Below are 20,034 nucleotides of genomic sequence, written 5' to 3' on the forward strand. Positions count from 1 at the left end.
CTCTCCTGGACCTTTCTCCTGCCACCGCCAAATTGGTAAGCAGCACCTTCAAGAGCTGTCTGAGTTCTAAGGAAAGGCAGGCAGGAGTCCAACAGGAGAAGTTCCCTGTGTGGTTGCATCTCGATGCTGCTGAGAAAGGCTTCTCCCCTCTGGATTCCACCCTTTCCCCACACTTCACAAGGGCACGGGGGTCCTGCCGTGAGCACGTGCGCGCGCACACACACACACACATGCACACACACACACACACACACACACACACACAGAGAGAGAGAGAGAGAGAGAGAGAGAGAGAGAGAATGTGGGCAGCCTGTTTCACATACACTTCCCAAGCCAGGAGCCCCTTCTTCGGCCTCTCCCGACGCAGGGTGTGGGCCATACTTTGTGCGAGATGGAAAATGGGTCGTGCCCCACAGCACAAGGGGAAGGTGAAACAGCTGCACTTTTGTGATAGTGCCGAGGGAAGGCAGCTGCACCCAGCGACTTCCCCTGCAACAGGAACCATCTGTGTCGGCCGCCAGAAGCCCAACTCGGCAAGCCTGACCAGCCCTTCTGGACTGATTTCCGAACAGCTTCCCCTTCGTGCTTCCCCGAATGTGGAAGCAGACCGGGGGAGGGGGGTGTTCACACCCCTTCGCCCTTGTGAGCATGTGCAGGAGGACATCCAGGAGGGGGGGTGCTCATGTAGGGTGTAGGGCACCCCTCCGTCCTGTTATGCCTGATATATTAATATGAAATCCCCCCCCCCAGGGTGTTTCACTGCCCACAGCAGGTGGGTGCTCTGAGAGGAAGCTGCAGGCAGGCATCCATGTGAGCGCTCTTTTCCAGCTGTGTCCAGCCACCTTTGGCACTGGAAATGGTCCCAGGCGGGGCAGGCATGGGGCCATGTCCGCTGTTCCCAATGCCTTGATCATCTTCTCCATTGCAGCATGGGGCTTATACATGCAATCATCACGTGCTGTCGAAGCAATTCTGACTTCTGGCCCTGGAAAAGCCTTTCCAGGGTTTTCTAGGCAGAGCATATTCAGAAGTGGTTTCCCGTTCCTTTCTTTGGGGGGGGGCACCCTGGGGTGATGTGTGGCTTTTGCCCACAGCCCCCCAGCTGGCTCTCTTCTCAGGAGGCTATCCCACCAGCTCTGTGGGGCTTATGGGGACCCCTGCCCTGAGATTTCCGGGTCAAAGCTTGAAGTGTGGCATGTTCAGAGAGGGGAGGGAATTCCTTGTGGTGTCACAGGGGTTCAGACAAAGAAAGGTGAGGCAAGGTGTGTTTTTCTTGTCATTTTCAAAAAAAAATGTTATGGCTTTGTGCTGCTGCCTCTGCCAAGACTCCTGAATCACAACCCTGACCATCTCCGATCTGCTTTGCCCCCCTCCTGGAGACTGGGAGACACCATCACCTTATGCCCAATATGCCACCCTGGTTTCCTGCCCTTCGGTCTTCCTATAGGACAGTCCTGACCTCAGGCAGCTGGAGGCTTGCCTTGCCACCCGTCGCCGGCGGCCCCACCATGGTCATCATGCATGCCGAGGTTGGCCTACCCCACATCTGTTTGTGCCTCCCCTCCCCCATGGTTTTTTATGCACCAGTGACCCAGCTGCAGGAGGAAAATGGGCACAACACCCACACTGTGTCCTGGGTCTGTTATTTTTAGGGGGCGCTCCCCTCCAGACCACTCCAGTTTCGTTATGAACAAGGAGGGAGCCCATTCTGCTGCTCTCAGCACAACGGAAAACCCCTCTTGCAAGCTCGGGACAGCTGCGCCTGTTTTCAGATCCTCTTCTGCAAGTCGGCCCCAAAGGAATGCAGAGAGGGGCCGTCCCCCCCCCCTTGAAAGCAGCAGCTGCTGTTGCTGCTGCTGCTGCTGCTGGGCGTTGCCCTTTCCGGGTGATCCCACGGGGTCAATGAAGGTTTCGGCACGAAGCCTTTGGCAATCTAGAACCGCACTCTCTTGGTCCAGGTCTTCATGTAAACAAGCGCTCTTCTCTGGAAAGCTTCAGCAGATCATACAGTTTGGTTTGGCCAAATTTAGGGACTGAGCAGACCCTCTTTCCATCTGTAAATCTGGATCTTGATACTTGAGTGGGCATTTTCTCTTGTATCAAAAAATGCCACCTTTCCCCAATGTTCTCCTCCTGATGCCCTTCCCCGTGACACTCTCCAATGCCCTCCAATCCTCGGATGAAGGCTGATAGCAAAGGGGCTGATAACCTTTTCTGAAGGGACACCTTGTTGGTTGAATTCCTTCCTCAAGGAGGCTTGCTTTGCTCCTACTTTTAGCCTTTCGGCACTGGGCAGAAACATTTAAGAAAAAAAAAATCTAGGTTTTGAATGTTTGATTGTTGGAACAGCTGACTTCATTACTATTGCTGGCCATGCTTCCTCCTTATTGACAGAAGCAATGTGGACTCTCCTACGTTGTATGCACAGCGAGACAGATATTGAGGAACAACCCACATAGACAGGCAGAACACACCGATCTATGGGAGCCGCTCTTGAGAGGGCCTGGATCGCGCGAACCCCCTTCCAAGAGGAAGAGGCAAAGAAGCAGCTCTCAGGCCAGCCCAAATGGGGGGGGGGGTAGTGGAGGGTTATCAGGCAGAGAGCAACCCCTCAGCAATGACGGCACTGGAAACAAGCCGCTTGGTTTCTTGAACAGGTCAGAGTCTTGAAAAAGCTATTTTGAAGAAGTAGGAACATAACAACATGCTGAAGCCTTCTGCAAAAGAGCAGTGATAGAATGATGCTCTGGGACCCAGGTCACCATCTTACTGCACTCAGATATGGACGGCTAGTGTGGCCCTTTAAAAAAGAGGACAGGGCTCCTCCACCTCGGATATGGGCAGGGAAGCCAGCTAGAGTGTGTTTGGCAGCCAGAGTGTGTCACGCCAGCCGGGCCTGCTGAAATGTCCTCTTCCACACAGACCCCATCATGGTACATTGGGTCACGGTACGTCGGACGCCTCTTGACACCCCAGGACAACAGCGGCAGCACAGCTATTAAACTGAAAGTCACCCTGGGCCCTTCAGGGCCACCCTGGAGAGCGTTTCAGGGCACCTGGTCTTTCATTCCTCTTTCCCAAGGACGTGCTCTCTGTGACCTGGGGTTTGATTCTCCCGGCTCTGACTTAGGCAGAAGAGAGGGAAAGCCCCAAAGAGCCCTCGAGCGAGCGAGCGAGCGAGCAAGAGTCCAAAGGCACGCACACGCCTGGCACGGGCAAGCCTCCCTGCTTGATTCCTTGAGCTTCACCAGTCCTCGCCTTCTGGCGCACCCAGATAAAGCCATGGCCGCCTCCCCTTCAATCTCGGCCAAGAGGTTGGCAACGGAAATTGCTTGAAACCTCAGCTGCGCCAGCCCACTCGGTCCTGGCTGATCTTACAAAATAGTGAGATTGCCTTCGAGAGAGAGATGCAAGCCCTCTGCGGAGTCGCCTGGCGCAGGTGCGCCCTGCCCTCTGCTTTTGAAGGGGAAAAGGTGTGTGTGTGGGGGGGTGCCCTTGGGGCCGTTTTCACCAGGCAAAACACATCCCCTGCCCACTGGGTCCTTCCATGCTCCCCCAGTGGGAAAAACACAGTGAAGGAGCAGGCTGTGTCCCCAGCATAGGGGTGGGAAGGAATCCCAAGGGTCATCTAGCCGGTCCCCCAGGGAATGCAAGAACCCACCACAGAAATTATTATTTATTTATTTATGCCACTGACAGGTGACCATTCCAGCCCTGCTTTAAAACAAACAAACAAACCCAGTGAAGGAGAGAGCAGGGGCTTTGGTGGGTGGCTGCCCGCTCCCTGGCTGGACAGTTCTTCCCCACATCTATTTCGAATCTCCTGTTTTGATCTTTGAATCTGTTGGTTTGGTTTCCCTTTCCCCGTCCCTGAAAACATCAGGAAACAAGCTGGCTCCATCTTCCTCTAGGAGAGCCCTTTGGGGGTCTGAAGCGTGACCTCCAGCCCTTCCCAGGGAGACGGAAGAAGGAGAAAGAGAAAATGACACACCAAAGCCATTCGGAAGAGTCCCAACAGTGCTCAGGATCCCGCTGCAGCGTCCACAGCCAGTCCTCCATTACAGTGGCCTCTAATTTGGGATCGTCACCCCTTCTTCTTCAACTTGCCTTTTTTAGAGTGCTCTAGAGTAGACCACAGCTGGCAGAAAACTCTTTGCTGGGCATCTAGACGGGAGCCAAACAGGAAGCACCAAGGAGAGCTATCAGCAAAGGCCCTCTCTGACCTTCTGGTCTGCATTTTGAGTAGGGGGGGTGGGATTGACCTGGTCCCTGGGGAGCTGGGTGTGTGTGTCAGATCAGTGCTCTGACCCATAAAAGAATCCCCCTTCCACAAGTGCCTTCGCTGCCCCCCCACCTCCAGCCAGGAAGCTGCTTTTTGATGTCTGGTGCTGAAGCATCATGTCCTGCTAATCTCTCTGCCATCATCACAGGATGATCCCGGCAGGAATCTGAAAGGTACAAAGTCCTCCTTGAAGGCAAGAATTACTGGGAGAGGGGCTCGCTGGTGGCGGGGAGGGGGGAGGATGGGGAGCCAGAGTAAAGCAAGAGGTAGAAGAAGGAGGCAACAAACTCCAATAAATTATTCCTTTTTAAAATGGGCGCGGGGGGGGGGGAGAGAGAAAGCAATCAAAGAGAGGTATGGAGTGGGCGATAAGAGAGAAGACAGAAGGGGTAAGTGTAGGAGAGGGGAAGCGAAAGGAGATTAGAAGAGAAGGAAGGAAGGAAGGAGGGGAAGAAAAGCCAGAGGAAGGGAGCAAGCCAGTGGGGGCGGCGGGGGATGGGTGGGCAGGGGGAGGCAGAGGTGGCACCCCCGACCCCGCGCCTATCGCCGCTCTCCATCGCAGGAGGCCGACCTCGAGTCGTTTTTCACCAAGATGGGAGCGATGGGGCTGCGATACGGCTCGTCCAGCTGCCGCTGCTGCTGCTCGGCCCGGTGAATAAGCACCTGCTTATCTCTGCCCGACGGCTGCGCTCGGCCCCCAGATTGCGCCGGGGAGGAGAAGGTGGCGGCAGGCGGCGCATTTCCATATCAGCAGCCTGCAGCCGCTCAAGCCGAATAAACACAACAGCCACGTGGACAAAAGGTTAATTATCAATTTTCAGCAAGAGGGAGAGGAGGGGGGGGGGAAGAGGATGGAAGTGGTCCGGCGGCGGCGGCGGAGGAGGCGGGGAGGGAGGAGGTCCCTGGCCAAACGGCGAGGCTCAGTGAAACTCCGGGGTGGGTTTTCCTGCCCCTTGGGATCTCCTGACTCCGTCCCGGGTGGGGGGCAGCATTGGCGCGGGAGCCGTGGGAGCTGAGGGGCACCCGAGGGTGCCAGGGCCCAGGCGGGCAGGAAACTTGGGAGCGCCACAGAGCTGTCGGGCCTGCCCTTAGGGCGGCCCTGCTTTCCACCAGCTGCCCATTCACGTGTCCCTGGGTTTCAAGATGTGCCCCACAGGCTGACCTCGGGTGGCGGTGCCCCTCTCCTCTGCATGGGCTGCAGTCATTCCCAGGGGTCAGCGCACAGGGGGCGACCGTCGCCAGCCTCCCTCTGCAAGAAAAGGAAAGGGTGAAAATTGCTGAAGACAGATCCTTCCTTAACCCAGGGCGTGTGTCCCTGGAGGGGCCTCCAGTTTCCAGCATGCCTCCATCCCTTCCACTCAGGCCAAACCCTTTAGGGTATGTGTGTGAAGGCATGCAATATCGCAAGCAGAAAGGAACCTGGCCTGCTGGGGCCTCCTGGCAGCAACAAACTCTGACTTCAGAGGCAGAGCTGTGACACAGAATATCTGTGCACAAATAAGGGGTTCGGCTTTGATCCCATTTCGCCCTGTGCGGAATTCCTGGGGAGAAGCCTGCTCTGAACAGGGGTTCAGCAGATAACTGTGGCCTTCCTGCTTTCCTTTCTTCTTTGCCTGACCCGACCCACCCCACCCTGGACATCTCTGCCTGACATCTGGGCTGCTCATCTTTTAACTCTGGCTATCCTCTTATCTCCAAACCTCTGCCGGATTGTCTTACTTTTGAGCCAAGGATTGCTGACACAGAGGCCAGAGGACCCAAAGGGGACAAGCCGAGATGCCCCCGGAGCCTCAGAAAGAGAAAGGTGGGCGTTATCTCTGTGTGGCTGCCTGGCCTCTAGTTAATCCCATAGCCTGACCAGCGGGGGGGGGGGGGGGGGCGAGCGAGGAGAGATGCTCCCTGCCTTCTCCTTTTCCAGCCTCTCCCGGTCCAGTGATGAAGGATTAATGAACCCACTAAGGAGGCCCCAGAATACCTCAATGCCAGCCTGCTTTCTCACAACCATCAAAGAAGAGGACTGGTGCTGAGCCACCAGGACATTCCCACTTTTTTTGTTTTTTAATATCATTTTTATTTAATTCGAACATATAAATCTATCAGCTACAAACAAATGGATGTTCACACTTTTAATCCCCGACTGAACTCTCCTTGGGGTGGAGAGTTTTAGGAGGCAACAGACCATCATATTCCATGAAGGTCGTGTGAGATGCAACACATGCTTTGCCTCAAAGTTTAAAGAAATCTTGTCTCTTGCCAGCAGCTTAGCTTCTTCTGGTCTTAAAAATCTAGCGAGGCTGATGATGGCTGATTGTCCATCCCGGACGGTGGCATGGTTGCTGTCCAATAGGACCCCCTAAAATTTGGGAAACCACAGGTGTTTGTATCTGATAGGGAGATGCTGCTGCAGTTTGGATGTTGGGGAAGCCCCATATTTCAGCGACAGGCTTGCAGAGAGCCTGTCTTTGTGAACTGTTAGTGAAGAGTGGAGCTGTCAACAGCAGTGTAGAAAATAAATTGTTTTGGAGTCTTAGCACCACCAAGTGTGAGACCCAGCACGGTAAAGTGTCTAGAGACACAATGACTTGTGTGGAGGTGTCTCTGCTGGTGGGGTTTTTCTGTGGTCAAAGAAATGATTCTGGCTGTTCCCTTTCCCTTCCCTTTCCCTTCTTTCGTTCTCTCTTTCTCAGCCTGTTATTTAACCGTTCTTGCTGCTGGACAGCAGGGGCCGGCTGGCCCATCTGACTCTCTTCAAGCTGTCCCTGGCAGCCCGCATCGCTTTTTCCCAGGTCCTCCTCTTAACCTTAAGTCTTTTTGTGCGTTATGAGTGTGTGTTTTGGCATATTCCCTTGCAGCTGGTCCTCCCAACCAGCTCAGTTAAACACACACCCTGCTTCGCCCTTGGGCTTTAGAGGCACTCGGAACAACTCACTAAAAATAATCAGAAACCTGAGCAGCGTGTGAAAAACCCTGCAGCCTCTGGGTTTCCTCTTGGGCTCCCCTCCCTCCCTGCCTCCCAACCTCTCCCTCCCACCCACCCCCCTCCACTCTCCCCCTGACAGTTTCCCAGACTTGAGCGAGGACCACCACCGCCACCACCGTGGGCTGACCCTCCACTTCCTGCCTGGGAAGTGGCTGGGCTCAGTTCATCCACACCTGCGCTCTGCAATCAGTTCACATCAGCCCCTAAATCTAACCGAATCCAAAAATATTAAAACCGGGGCCCATCTGTTGTCCAACTGATGAGAGCAGATGTGCAGAGGATTTTAGAGGCTGGCTGGCAGGCAGTCAAAACTGTCAGAACCTGCACCTGCCACCATCGCCGCCATCCTTCCCCTTTTCGTTCTAATCCTCTCTCTCTCTCTCTCTCTCTCTCTCTCTCTCCCCCCCCTCCTTTCCCCTCCCCCTCCACAACTTTGGCAAAGAAAGCAGAAGGGAAATCCTCGACACAACCCCCACCCCACCCACCCCCCAAATCCTCAAGCCTCCTCCCTCTCCGCCGCGCCCCCCCTCCACCCACCCCCAGCCCCAGCCAGCTCTCGGAGATGGGAATACTGTAAACAGCCCGAGTCCTTCTCCTCCCAGACATGAGGATGCTGGTGACAAACACACGCATTACGAAGAGGGTGCGGGAAGGGGGATCGGGGCCAGGGGCCCGGGCAAGAGGCGGCTCCGCTGATTCATGCCTGAGGGTCTAGGTGAGCAGCAGAGGCAAAGGCAGGACAAACAGCAGCCCAAAAGCCGTCCATAGATGAAGACAAAAACACAGCTGTTGTGGTGGCTGAGAGGTTTGCTTCAACGGGAGATGCTTGTGGGTCACAATCTCTCCCTCCAGCCCAGCTGCCTGGGTCTCAGCCAACGGCGCTGGGCTGCTGACGCTGCCTGGGGAATTTCCCCCTTCCTTCTCACAAGATAGCCACGTCCCAACCTCAGGCTTGAAAACGGCTTCCGACACACACACACACACCCGGGCCGGTGACTCCCAGCTGGAATCCCTCGCTGGCCTGGCTTGCGCCTTGGAGCTGCCCTAGGCCTGCAGTTTGGAAAAGTTGCTTCGCTGGGTACAAAGCCCAGAAACTCTCAGCCAGCTGTTGGTTATGCAGGCCAGAGCTTCAGGCAAGATGAAAAAAAAACCAGTTTTCTATCCTCCAGACTAAGCATCTTGAACGAAAACAGAACCCCCCGCCTTCCAGATGGGGACCTTATCCGCCACGCTACATGGCTCTCCATCTTAAAATCTGCCAGGGAACGTGCCAGTCAACTGGCCAACAACAACACACACACCCCCGTCCAATAGTGGTGTCTTTTGTTATTGTCTGGTGGTGAGTGGAATCCCCTGCCTCCGATGGGTGACCCCTGTAATGATCCCACAGACCACATAGTGAATCAACGCCATAATCCCCCCTTTAAATGCCGTCCTCTTGGGGACTGGGGAGAACAGGAGTCGCTCAGAAGTGCTCGGGGTGCTGGGCTCTCTTCTGCCTCGCCGGATCCACTCTGGCGGTACAGATAGGCTGGCCAGGAGGCCTCGGTGGTTTGTGGGCCCCGTGCTGCTGTCTGAAGTAGCCCCTTGTGATGTTGTGTGATTAGGATTAGTGGCCGTGCTTAGGGATGAGTTGCACTCTGCAGAAAGATGATAATGACAGACCCCCCCAGGGGGAGGGGAGGGGATTAGATGCCCGCCTGCTATCTCTCCAAAGAGCTTGCCATCTGCAGCTCCGCCTGGCACCTCCGGGCCAGAAAACCCAACCAGGTCAGGCTGGAGTTTGGCCAAGAGAGGACAGATCCTTAGGGTGAGAGGGGCACCCCACCCCACCCCATCCCCCAGCCCCATTTTGCCTGATGCTTTTTGTCATCCATGAAGCCACTTAGGTTTTGATTGCTCAAACTGGCCGCCACCTTTGGGGAGAGAGAGAGAGAGAGAGAGAGAGAGAGAGAGAGAGGGAGGGAGAGAGAGGGAGGGAGGGAGGGAGGGAGGGAGGGAGGTGTGGTTTGCCATTCCCAGGATCATGACCAAAGAACAACCGAGAAGCATGGGTTCAAGAGATGGGAAAGAGAGTTCTGTCATATTCTTAGAGAGATACAAAACTGGAAGGGAATGTAAGGGCATGAGATTTTCTCACAATTTGCAAACAAGCTGGTTGTGTCTTTGTGCTTGGCCACCAGGAAATAAGAACAGGCTTGCCGTCTCCCTTTTTTGTGAGTAAGACACTCGATCACAAAAGCTTGCCTGAATCATGTCACTGGGACAACTGACAGATCCCAGCGTCCTGTGAGGGGTCTGTCCATATCATCGCCGTTTCAACCCCTCTGTCCATCTCTTGTACAGCCCTTCCTCGTTGCTTCACCAGCTGAAGATAAATCCGCAGCTGTTTTCTGGATGTCACTCCTTTGGGAAGCAGAACTGAATGGAAAGCCGGTTGAAAAATGGCCCTGGGTGTTTCAGAGAGACAAAGACAAGCAGGTCTGTTGCAAATTCACATGTTCAGAGGATCCAGCGGAGACACAGCCGCACACCCGCACGGCCGGGCGCATTTGGTGGGTGTGGGCCTTATCATCCCATATGCTTTTCTCTTTACCTCTCTCCACGGAGGTCAGGGTGGTAGCTCGGTACATCCCACTGGGGTTTTTATTCCACCAACAGCCCTGCGAGGTTGGCCACCTCAAAAGTTAGCAGCAGCTACCCCCCCCAAGGTCACCCCCCTGAGCTTTGCCACCAAGTGGGGCTTAGAAGCCAGGCTTTCCTGGACAAACAGCCCTGCTCACTCCCAGCTGGTGAATTTCTATGAAGGTTACGGAGGGATGGGCACATGGCTGAGTTATCATCGTGGAGAGAATGAAGTTTGCAAAAGCTTTAATTGAAGTGCTGGCTGCTGTTAATTATACTAAAGAGAGAGAGAGAGAGCGAGAGAGAGAGCAATGGGCTTTTTATTAGCTAATGAGGATTTCCATTTTTCCACCCTTTGATGTTGGGAAGGCTAATGGCTGCTAAATTAAAATGGTTTGGTTTCTTCTCCCTTCCACCCCTCTTGGTTAAGAGCTGGCAAAGGCAGCCACCGGGGCTTGTGAGGAGGGGGTGCTGAATGAAGCGTGCAATGCAGGGGAAGGAAGGAACATTGGGGGCTGAGGAAGTGAGGAATTGATTTTCTGTAATGAAGCGATTTTGCCCTCTTAGCATCTCTGGCCTGCCCAGCAGTGAAACTCTCCCCTCCCGCTCTGAGCTTGCCCCTGGCATGATGGCGCATTAAGAAAATGTAGAGTAACTGCTCCATTAAAATCATTATTCTGCTGAAAAGGTTCCCTCTCCTCCCTCCAGGGCACTGTGCAAGTGCATAGGGCAGTGGATTAGGCCCTGCAGGGCCAAGAGGCTGAGGGACATTAATGGCCATCCGGCGAATTCTCCAGACCCCGCCAAGCCCAGTAGGAGAGCCAGGCTGGCTTGTGACCTTTCCCCCTAAAATAGCCTTTCTCCAGCTGGTCAGGCGGCCAATGAAGAGGAGGAAGAGGAGAAGGCAGTGGAAGGCGTGGGAGGGGAAACGCCATTTTGCAAGATGCTTTGGAAAGAGGCAGAAAGGCAGATTGGCTGCTGCCTCTACGGAAAAGCAAAAAAAAGGAATCCAACAGCAAAGAAGGAGATGCGGTTCACGCTCCAGCCTACAGGGCCTCAAGAAACACGTTGCTTTATTCATTTCTTGATTCTTCCCTTCATTTTATTTTTGTGTCCCTTCTTCGCCCCAGCACTGGCAACCCAAGGCAGCTCACCCTAAGATTTTTTTTTTAATGCCCCAAACGGCACAGCTCAATGGGCAGCGAGTTACCCTCTCAATGCTCAAATCAAGAAACAAGAATAACAAAACACACCTCGGCAGGTGTTAGGTAGCAGGTCAAGGAGAAAGTGCGGTCCCTGCCTCTCTCCAAAGCCAAGCAAATCCCCAACAGCCTAGTGGCCCCTCCAGCAAAGCCCCCAGCCAAGGAGGCCAGCAGGAAGCAAAGTGGCCACTTGCACGCCAAAAGAGACTCGCTCCAGTGCCCACGTCATCCCTCTCCCTGATGATAGAGAAAGCCAGTGGCTATAAAAGTGGAGAGAGGTCCTACAAGGCACGCAGACCAATTTTGGAAGGACGGGCGACAAAAAAGGCTCCAGATCAAGACTCCGGAGAGCCTCTTCAGGATGCTGAGACTCAGGACTTCTGGGGTCAGTTAGAAGGCAGCCTTTCCATGGGGAGCTGTCCAGGGTCCTGGTAGATCCCTCTCTTGGCCTGTTGGGGGAACCCACAGGGTCTCACCTGCCCTGAGCCAAACCCTTCCAGACAGCTTTTCCGACAGAGCCCTAAACAGAGCAAGGACAGGGCAGATTCGACCATCACAAGGTTTTGAAAACCTGGGGAAAATCAGCAGAGCTCCTGTTGCTGACAAGACCCTAAAGAAGGCACCAAGGGAGCCCCCCACTGAGACAGCGCTGCTTGCCTTTTCCCATTAGCAAGAATGAAGATCTGGAAACACAGCAGCAGCGTCACAGATGTAGAGGAGGACTGGGGCAGAGCGTTGGCAGCAGGGCCCAGGAAAAGCTGGGCCCCAATCCGTGAGCCCTTTATTTGAGCATGTCATGGGCCAGGAGTCCCTGGCACATTCCCAGTTCCTAGGTCAACCTACGCAGTGTCAAAGGGGCAAAGACGGCGAAGCGAGAAAAAAAGTGGGAAGAGACTTTGGAATCTTCTGCCCACCCTCCTTCCTTCCAGGGTATCACTGGTGGCAACGGTGGAGTGAGACCTAGTGCTCATTTCTGCCCAACCTTGAAGAAAAAGCCAGCAAGCTGGGGGGAAAGCAGTTCACAGGATAAGTCCCTTTTCTTCCCCTCCCTTAAAAAAAAGAATGAAAAAAAAACCCCTCCCTTCTGTTCTCATCCTTTTCTTTTCGTCTGCGAGAAGGGAAATGGAAGGCGTGGGGAAGGGGGTGACAACCACGTCAGCTATCAATGGCCCTGCCTTGATGGGAATAAAATATGCACTGAAAGACATTAAAATGGAGTAAATAAAAGAGATAAAAATGGAATGATCAAGCCGAGAACTTCTTCTCCTCTGATTAAAAAGCGTGGGGAGGGGGAGGGGGAGGGAGGGGGAGGGGGTGCGCGCGCCAGCCCTTGAAGACGCAGCTGCTGCAAGAGCAGGAGGCTGATAAAGGGTCCACCGCTGTCTGTTTGGGAGAGATAAAGCCAAGTCCCATCCATGCCTGTCCTCAATCCGAGTCTTACCATCAATGTTAATGCAGCCTGACAAACTGGTATTTAAGATAGAATAAATATAGGCTGCTCCTGCTATTACCTAGACCTTATTAATCTGCTTGGAGGCATTTAAATGGCGTTAAAAATATGGGGTTTACTACTCAGGGCTTCAATAGCTTGGCAATTCATCACGTTCGTCTCCCCACCACCACCAGCTTCACGCACACACGCACGCACGCACACACACACACACACACACACACACACACACACACACACACACACACACACACACACACACCCTCCTTGAGCTATTGTCTCCAAGTCCCAGGTGACCTGCATTTCTCTTCTCAACCGAACTTTCTTGATAGGAGGAGAAGGCAAAAGGCGCTTCAAGGAGTGGCGATGTCCATTGGGAGGGGGGGGGAAAGACACACAGGTGGCAGAGGGGACGCCCTGGCATCTTAGAAGGACACCGAATGCACCAAGGCAGCCCGGAGGTTAGAGCACAAAGGGGGGGGGGTCGTGCACTGTTAAACAGCTCCAAGGGTCGGATCCAGTTGGAGAAAAGTTCCTGGGAGCCCCCACCCCCTGCAGAGTGTGGCAAATGTCAGAGGGTGGGATGGAGTAAAACTATTGGCAGCCTCGTTTCACTTAAATCTCTTCTTCTTTAAGGCTTTGGAGAGGTTTTTCGGCTTTCGAGAATGGGGTGAACCTGTACAAAAGTTCAGGCGAAATGATTCATCTTGTGATGTCAAAGGGGTGTGTGTGTGTGGCTCCCTGGAGAGTCAGAATGAGACCCGAAGAGGGCTAGGGGCAGCCCCGGGGATTCCTGCCTCTGCTTTTCAGCAGAACAGGAGGACTCAGATCCGTTCTTCGGATGCCCTGCGATGGCACCCATCCTGCTCCAAAGGTATGATCCTGCCAGAGAGGCCACTTGGCCCCCTAGCAGGCCAGAGACCGCCCTGCCCTTGATTCTCATGGGGTCTTCCATTGAGGCTGCTTATATGGGACCCGGCCTGCTGAGCTCTGCATCTCATGCCCTCAGGACATTCAGAAGGGTCAGCGGTCAAGGCCAAGGTCCTGCCTCCTCTAATGACCCTCTTTCCCCTCTCCAGATCTTTGGCTAAGTGTCCGACCAACCGGTTTGTGTACGTTTTCTGAGTCATCCTAAGCGTCTCCCTCCCTGCTCCGCATCCTGTGTGTGTGTGTGTGTGTGTGTGTGTCTCTGGGACATCTCTGACACTTTCGGTAGGAAAGGATCCCAGCAATGTATCTCTGCTTTCCACCTGCTTTGCAATCATTACCTCTTTGTGATGCCCTTTGCCTCTCTTGTTTTGATTTGCAGGATCACAGCTGGGGCAGACCTCACCCCCTGTGCGTATGCAGGAAGAAGCCCCCCTGTGAGGCTGCTGGGCAGCTGTGCAGGATTTCAGAGGGTGGGCAAGGGCTCCCTAGTTTCCCTGGAGCTCAGAAAAGTCCCCCCCCATTTTGTTTTAAATAGGAGAGCTCCCAGAATCCCTCAGTCTCCACAGCCGGTGGGGAGGCTGGGATTTATCCTCCCGAAAATAAGAGAGCTTTGTCATGCCATCCCTTGATGATTTGGGCCTTGAAAGATGCTGAGGTTTCCCAGCATTTCATCCACAGGGGATGCCTTTTTTGGGGTCCCCAGCTGCCCCCCACCAGCCTCCCAGGGGCGGTGTTGCCTCCTTCTCAGACTCCAGCCTGTTTCTCCTGCCAGCCATTGACAAGGCTAATGATTTTCCTCCAGCAAACTGAGCAGCTTAAATAGTGTCTTTAATTGCCCCCTTTGATGTATCTCTCCCGTCCAGGCTTTACTTTATAAGGAAGACGTACAGTCATTAAGAGAAGCTCTTAGCAGAATCAACTATTAATGAGACAACGGGGCCAAGACGTAAGGATATGTTTCCCACCCCCTCGTGGCTTGAGTTCTTTTCACTGTCGGAGCCACGCGGGCCAGGGGGCTGAGACGGCCCAGGTACCATATGGCCTCCCTGCCCCAAAACTTACAGGGAACAGCAGAGGGTGGGTCAGGTATGCTGGCAGCTTGGAGCACCGCCACCTGCAACCTGCCTGAGAGGCTGAGCAGTTTCTCCATGCAGAGCACCCCAGATCCAGGCTATCTTCTGGGTTTGGACTACAACTCCCATGAATTAGACTTGACAGGTGTTGTTGTTGTTGTCTTTTTTTTTTTTTTTGTAGCACCAGGAAGTCAAGGCTAGGAGAGACTCCTAAGTTCTGTTTCGGAGGGCCAGATGAGGGATATGCAACCATCTAGCCCACCCCCCTTCTCTCTCTCTCTCTCGTTTTGCAATTGTCATGATAATACATCAAGTGTCCCAGAAGACTTCTGAAACGAAATCCTCTCTGGGCTGGCATCCTGTTCCCACCGTGGCCAAACAGATACCCACGGCAGAGCAAGGAAGCAGCTGATTAGCCACTGAGGTGACTAATCAGAGCTTCAAATCTTATTTTTAAAAAAATTGCATTGGGTTACTCCTCACTTTGTGCTGGCTTGGCGAGCATGATCGTTTTGATCATTCATTGCACAGTGCATTGTTTGACCTGAGCATCTCAGCCAGACAAAAACACAGGAGAAACCTCTCCAGTTCCTCCTAGTGGCTAGTTATGATATTTCACCTCCAGAGTGCCTTAAAGGGGGGGGAAGATAGAAGTCAAAACAAAACTGCATTTCCCTTCCTTCGTAGGATCAGTCAGAGAATCCTTGCTACCCCAGGGTAAGAAATAACCACAATACTTGTGAATAGTTACTTCCAAATTCTGGCCCTAGCTTTGAACTCATTCTGTCCCCCTTTAGAACCATCCAGACTGGCAGCAATCTCTTGCGGCAATGAAGGCTACTGTTTTATTCCATGCTGCCTTTCCATTTATGTTCCCTAAATCCTCCTCTGTCCCTCATTCACACTCCCCCACACACACACCTATTGTATTGTGGGGTTCCCTAGCCAGCCCCCCCCCCGGCAGCCCAACAGCCGACTTTTTCTTGCATGCATGTAGAAATGGAAGTGGAATGAACCCAAAGCTCCAGGACAGCCACCGCCCTCAGGGACCTCTGGGCTAGGCTGGAATTTGTAGGCAGCAGGGAAGGTTTTTAGACAAGCAGTTGCATTAACAAGCAGCCTTTGCATTCACATCTTTGCCCAAAACATGTAGGGAAGGGAGACTGTCCGTCTCTGCCCTTTTCTCGGCCTCCTTTATGGGCAGAGGAAGATTTGCTCATTTGGATTTCTCTCTCTCTCTCTTCTCCCTCTCTCTCTCTCTCCCTCCCTCCCTCTGTTTCCGAAAGAGAAATCTCTCCTCTTTGCAATTATTGGAAAGTTCAGAGCAGAGAGAGAGGGAGAGAGAGAGGGAGGAAGAGAGAGGGAAGGAACCTGGGGGAAAGCGAGCTATTAAAATGCATGCACACAGCTTGCCTTTGTAGCAGATGTTGGCATAATTAGAGAGGAAAAAATTATGAAATTAATTTGTGGTTCAATGTAAATTTCAGCAATGGGGGGAAACGCGTGGCTCCAATCACCTCTTGCGCACAGATCGCAGCGTGCGCCCACACACACACGCGCACACACCAAACAGCACACACCAGCTGCCAGGGAAGTGGTAATTGTCAGAAAGTATCCATGGGGAGAGGCTGGCATGAAAAACAAGGAGAGGAGAGGAAACGGGAGAAATAATTCATCCTCTTAAAGGTGCAGGTGCTCTTTTAGAAACACCCACCCACACCCACCCACACACCCACCCACAACTCAGGACAGGACCAAGCTTTTAGGGTTCTTTCTGACCATGGAGTGGGCCTCTGGTCAGGTTTGCATGTTTCTCTAAGGCAGAAGGGATGGGGAAATAAAAGGTAGGGGTTTGGGAAAGGGTGCTCATCTGTGATTGGGGAAACCCAGGAATTCCCCCGGGATCCTCAAATGCAGCCAGAACGTGCCAAAAATCTGTCCAGCCCCTGGTTTGCAATGTGCTGCTGGCCAAGTGCTACTCTGCAGAAACATGCCAGGAGATGAGAATGAAGATGACCTCGTTAACCACTCCACTTAAATAATAATCAAGTCAATCCGTTTCCCGGTGAGTGGATGGCTGCCTTCACCATAGACTGCTTTCTACCCCTAGGGGTGGGGTGGGGGGGCAAGGATGAAGAAAGAACAGGAGGGACACCATCCCGTGATGGGGTTTCGATGGAGACCAGAGAGGGGAGGGACCGCCAAGGGGATCTGGGGAAACAGAGGGATCTGGCAACAGGAGCCAAAGGAGAGGGTTGGCTGCAATGTCCAGCATTCCCCAAGTGGCGGTGGTGGGGTGTCCAGGATCCTACCAGTCAGCACCAGTGTGGTGTAGTGGATAAAGTCCTGGATTAGGAGTCCTGAGAGCAAATCCTTGCTCAGTCATGGAGGCTCATCAGAAAAGAGGGGCCCTGGTTAAAGGTTGCCCCTGGAACATCTCAGAACTCTCAGAAGCTCTACTAGGATTTCCATCGGTTGGAGAGAGCGTTTGACTCAGGAGGAGGTGGTGGTTGTTTTTTTTCCCTTGGGAGGATGCTCAGCCTCCCATCCTCATGCCTTTGTGTTTCACTCAACCGTGGGTGCAAGCCTAGACCGAGGGTCCTCTTTCCACTCCACCACCCGTTGCTTCTCTCTCAAATCCATTTTGTTTGGCATGTTTTACTTTTTTTTTTAAAAAAAGCCTATTGTTGCAATTTGTTTTTCAAAACTGCAGTCAAATGTTTTAATGCTTTAAAAGCTCTCCATAATGCTCAAGTCTCACACGGGCAAGAAAGATACATTTGAACCCAGAAATATGTCATTTCCACGTTCTGTTCAATGTTGACTACGAGGCAATGAGAAGTCCAGAGGTGTCGGTTCACATCCGAGGGGACACTGTGTTGGAGATTAGGAGCTGTCCTCAGAGGCCTGGTGCTGAATTCCAGACTAAGAAAGCAAGGAGATCTGAATCAGGATTTCCTGTGTGCCTCAACCTGCAAAGTTATTCTAAAGAATTGGTGGTGTTTCTGTCTTCTTCACAGCTACTGGCCTGGGGTGGTGGTGTCACGATCCTTCATCCATGTTTCTCCTCTTCAAATGCATTGGCCACAGACCTTGTGGTGACACAAACTCTTTCTGTTGTGTGCCCTTTGGAACTGGTTTTTGGGGACACAATTAAAAGTGGAACACTTTTTAGGGATGCATAACTCCATGCTTGGAAATGGTGCTCATTGGACTACAGGTGCCAGAGTCCCCTGGGCAGCATAGCTAATAGCCAGGTAGGCTGGAGGGGATTCTGAGTCCAATTTCTCTTTTTAAAGCTCCAGCTGCAGACATGTTGCTTGTCTTTCTCTTCCCTTGAAAGATGGAAGAGCTGCATGGTGACCTTGTTTGGGTGCTTCATCAACTTAGGTTTCTTGAAGATTACAAAGAAGTCCTTCTGTGCCACGATCATTAGGCAAACTTACCTTCCTCTCAGTGACAGTGACTTAAGGTTGTGTTTCCTACTTTTAAAAAAAAAAAGGTGTCAGAAAAGATTCCACTTCACCTGGGAGCATCCCATCATGCGTTCTTTTCTTTGCTGTATTTTCAAAGGCCCTTTTGATCATGAAAGCATTTCTGATGAACCAAATGTTGAGTGGCAACTCCTTCTTCCCTTCTTTTCTGTTCTTTCTCTTCTCCTCCTTATCTCACCTGTTCCTTCCCTTTATTCAGACACCAAGGAGGCGTGGATTTCCCTGTGGTTTCTCTGAGACCTTAAGCAAAAGAGACCCACATTAACACGGTCTTTTGTGACTATGGTGACTGCCTGGATCTTTAGATTAAATTTGCTTCTTAACCCGGGAAAGATAATGACACATTTGGAGTTCTTTTCTTCTTTTCTCCATGTGGTGGACAAAAGGCCTCCATAATCTTCTCCAAAGTTAAGGGTGAGATTTTGCAGAAGAAACAGAAAAGACTATTGTTTCTGTGGGGCAATGTGGCTATGCTGCACATTTTTTGGGTGTGAGAGAGACTCATCTCCCCAAACTCTGAACCTCCTTGCACCGGGGAGAATTGCTGGCAGATGCCACCACCTCTTCCCCTATTTGCCTGCAAGGATCCAGAGTGATTTTCACTTCCTGAATAATAAAATGAAAGTGAGGAGATAGAGTTTTACGACTTGATGGATCAACATCGTCAGTATTTAAGAGTGCTGCAATGTATGTAATTAAAACAGAGATATTGCTCTCCCCGAAGGCTTATCCCAGCCTTCCTGTGACCTCCTCATGCTTCGTTTTTGAGGACGCCAAGCCAGAGTGAAAATGAACAAGCAAAGCTCGGTTAGACATGGATAGATAATTCTCCATCTTCTCTGCACAGGTTTAAAAAAAAAACACCAAAGCATTATATGGGGGATGGCTTTTCACAGGGGCCAGGTGGAGCCCTGTCTTCTTATAGTTGCAATATTCAAAAGCTCTTAATCCACAGATCTTAATTCTTTGTGTGATGAATTTTCATCATTTGTGTTTTATGCTTAAGAAACAGATCGGTGGTTACCCTGAAGTATGTGGCAAACTGAGGGACCCACTGTTCTCTCCAGATAGATGGAAAGGAGAGCACACTCATACAATTCGGATGGATGGATGGATGGATGGATGGATGGATGGATGGATGGATGGATGGATGGATGGATGGATGGATGGATGGATGGATGGATGGATGGATGGATGGATGGATGGATGGATGGATGGATGGATGGATGGATGGATGGATGGATGGAACTGTTCCAGTTGTTTCATCCTCGTGTCACCACCATAATCACCCCTGCCATCATTGTGATCTGGTTAAGCAAAGCAAAAATTATGCTGCTTATCTACCACCCCATAGCACTTAAAGCATTCTCTGGAAAGTTTACAAGTTAATTGTGCAAGCTACACACTGTCCCCACCCCACCCAGTGAGCTAAGTACTCATTATACTGACCTCGGAAGGATGGAAGGCTGAGTGAACCTTAAGCCGGCTACCTGGGATTGAACCCCTGGCTGTGAGCAGAGTTTTGGCTGCAGTACTGCAGTTTAACCAGAGGACCAGGCTGGTTACAAACATATTCTGCCTCTTCTCCCATGACTTCATATTGGCACCTATGGTGACGCCACCCACTGCTCCTTTATCTTCCCACCTACAGTCTGGTGAAGTGGGCCATGCGGATGGAAATGTTGACCAGCCTGTGAATTTTTGTGACTCCTTGGGAACGCGAACCTGGATTTCCCAAGTCACAGTCCAGCACTCTCAGCACCATACCTCCGTGGCTCTAAACTCAACAAAGTCTCCAGTGTAATTGTACACTTGTTGTTATTGCAACAAATATTGGCAAATGTGGGGTTCGAATATGTCTGTTTATTCTGTCTACACCCTGCCTTTCACCACTTTGAGGGACTCAGGGCAGCTTACAATAAAACATAAATAGCATTAAAACACACACACACACACACACACACACACACACACACACACACACACACACACAACACA

At 52.2% G+C, this 20,034-nt stretch overlaps 1 long non-coding RNA gene across 1 annotated transcript; it reads left to right on the forward strand.

Moving 5' to 3' along the window:
- The first annotated feature begins 4,955 nt into the window (after positions 1-4,955).
- On the forward strand, positions 4,956-12,338 carry LOC140702168 (uncharacterized). Its single transcript, XR_013538649.1, has 3 exons — positions 4,956-5,084; positions 9,609-9,743; positions 10,596-12,338. It is a non-coding gene; the product is annotated as an uncharacterized LOC140702168 (long non-coding RNA).
- Positions 12,339-20,034: the final 7,696 nt, after the last annotated feature.

Source organism: Pogona vitticeps, chromosome 10 (genome assembly GCF_051106095.1).
Source record: "Pogona vitticeps strain Pit_001003342236 chromosome 10, PviZW2.1, whole genome shotgun sequence".
Classification (NCBI taxonomy): Eukaryota; Metazoa; Chordata; class Lepidosauria; order Squamata; family Agamidae; genus Pogona; species Pogona vitticeps.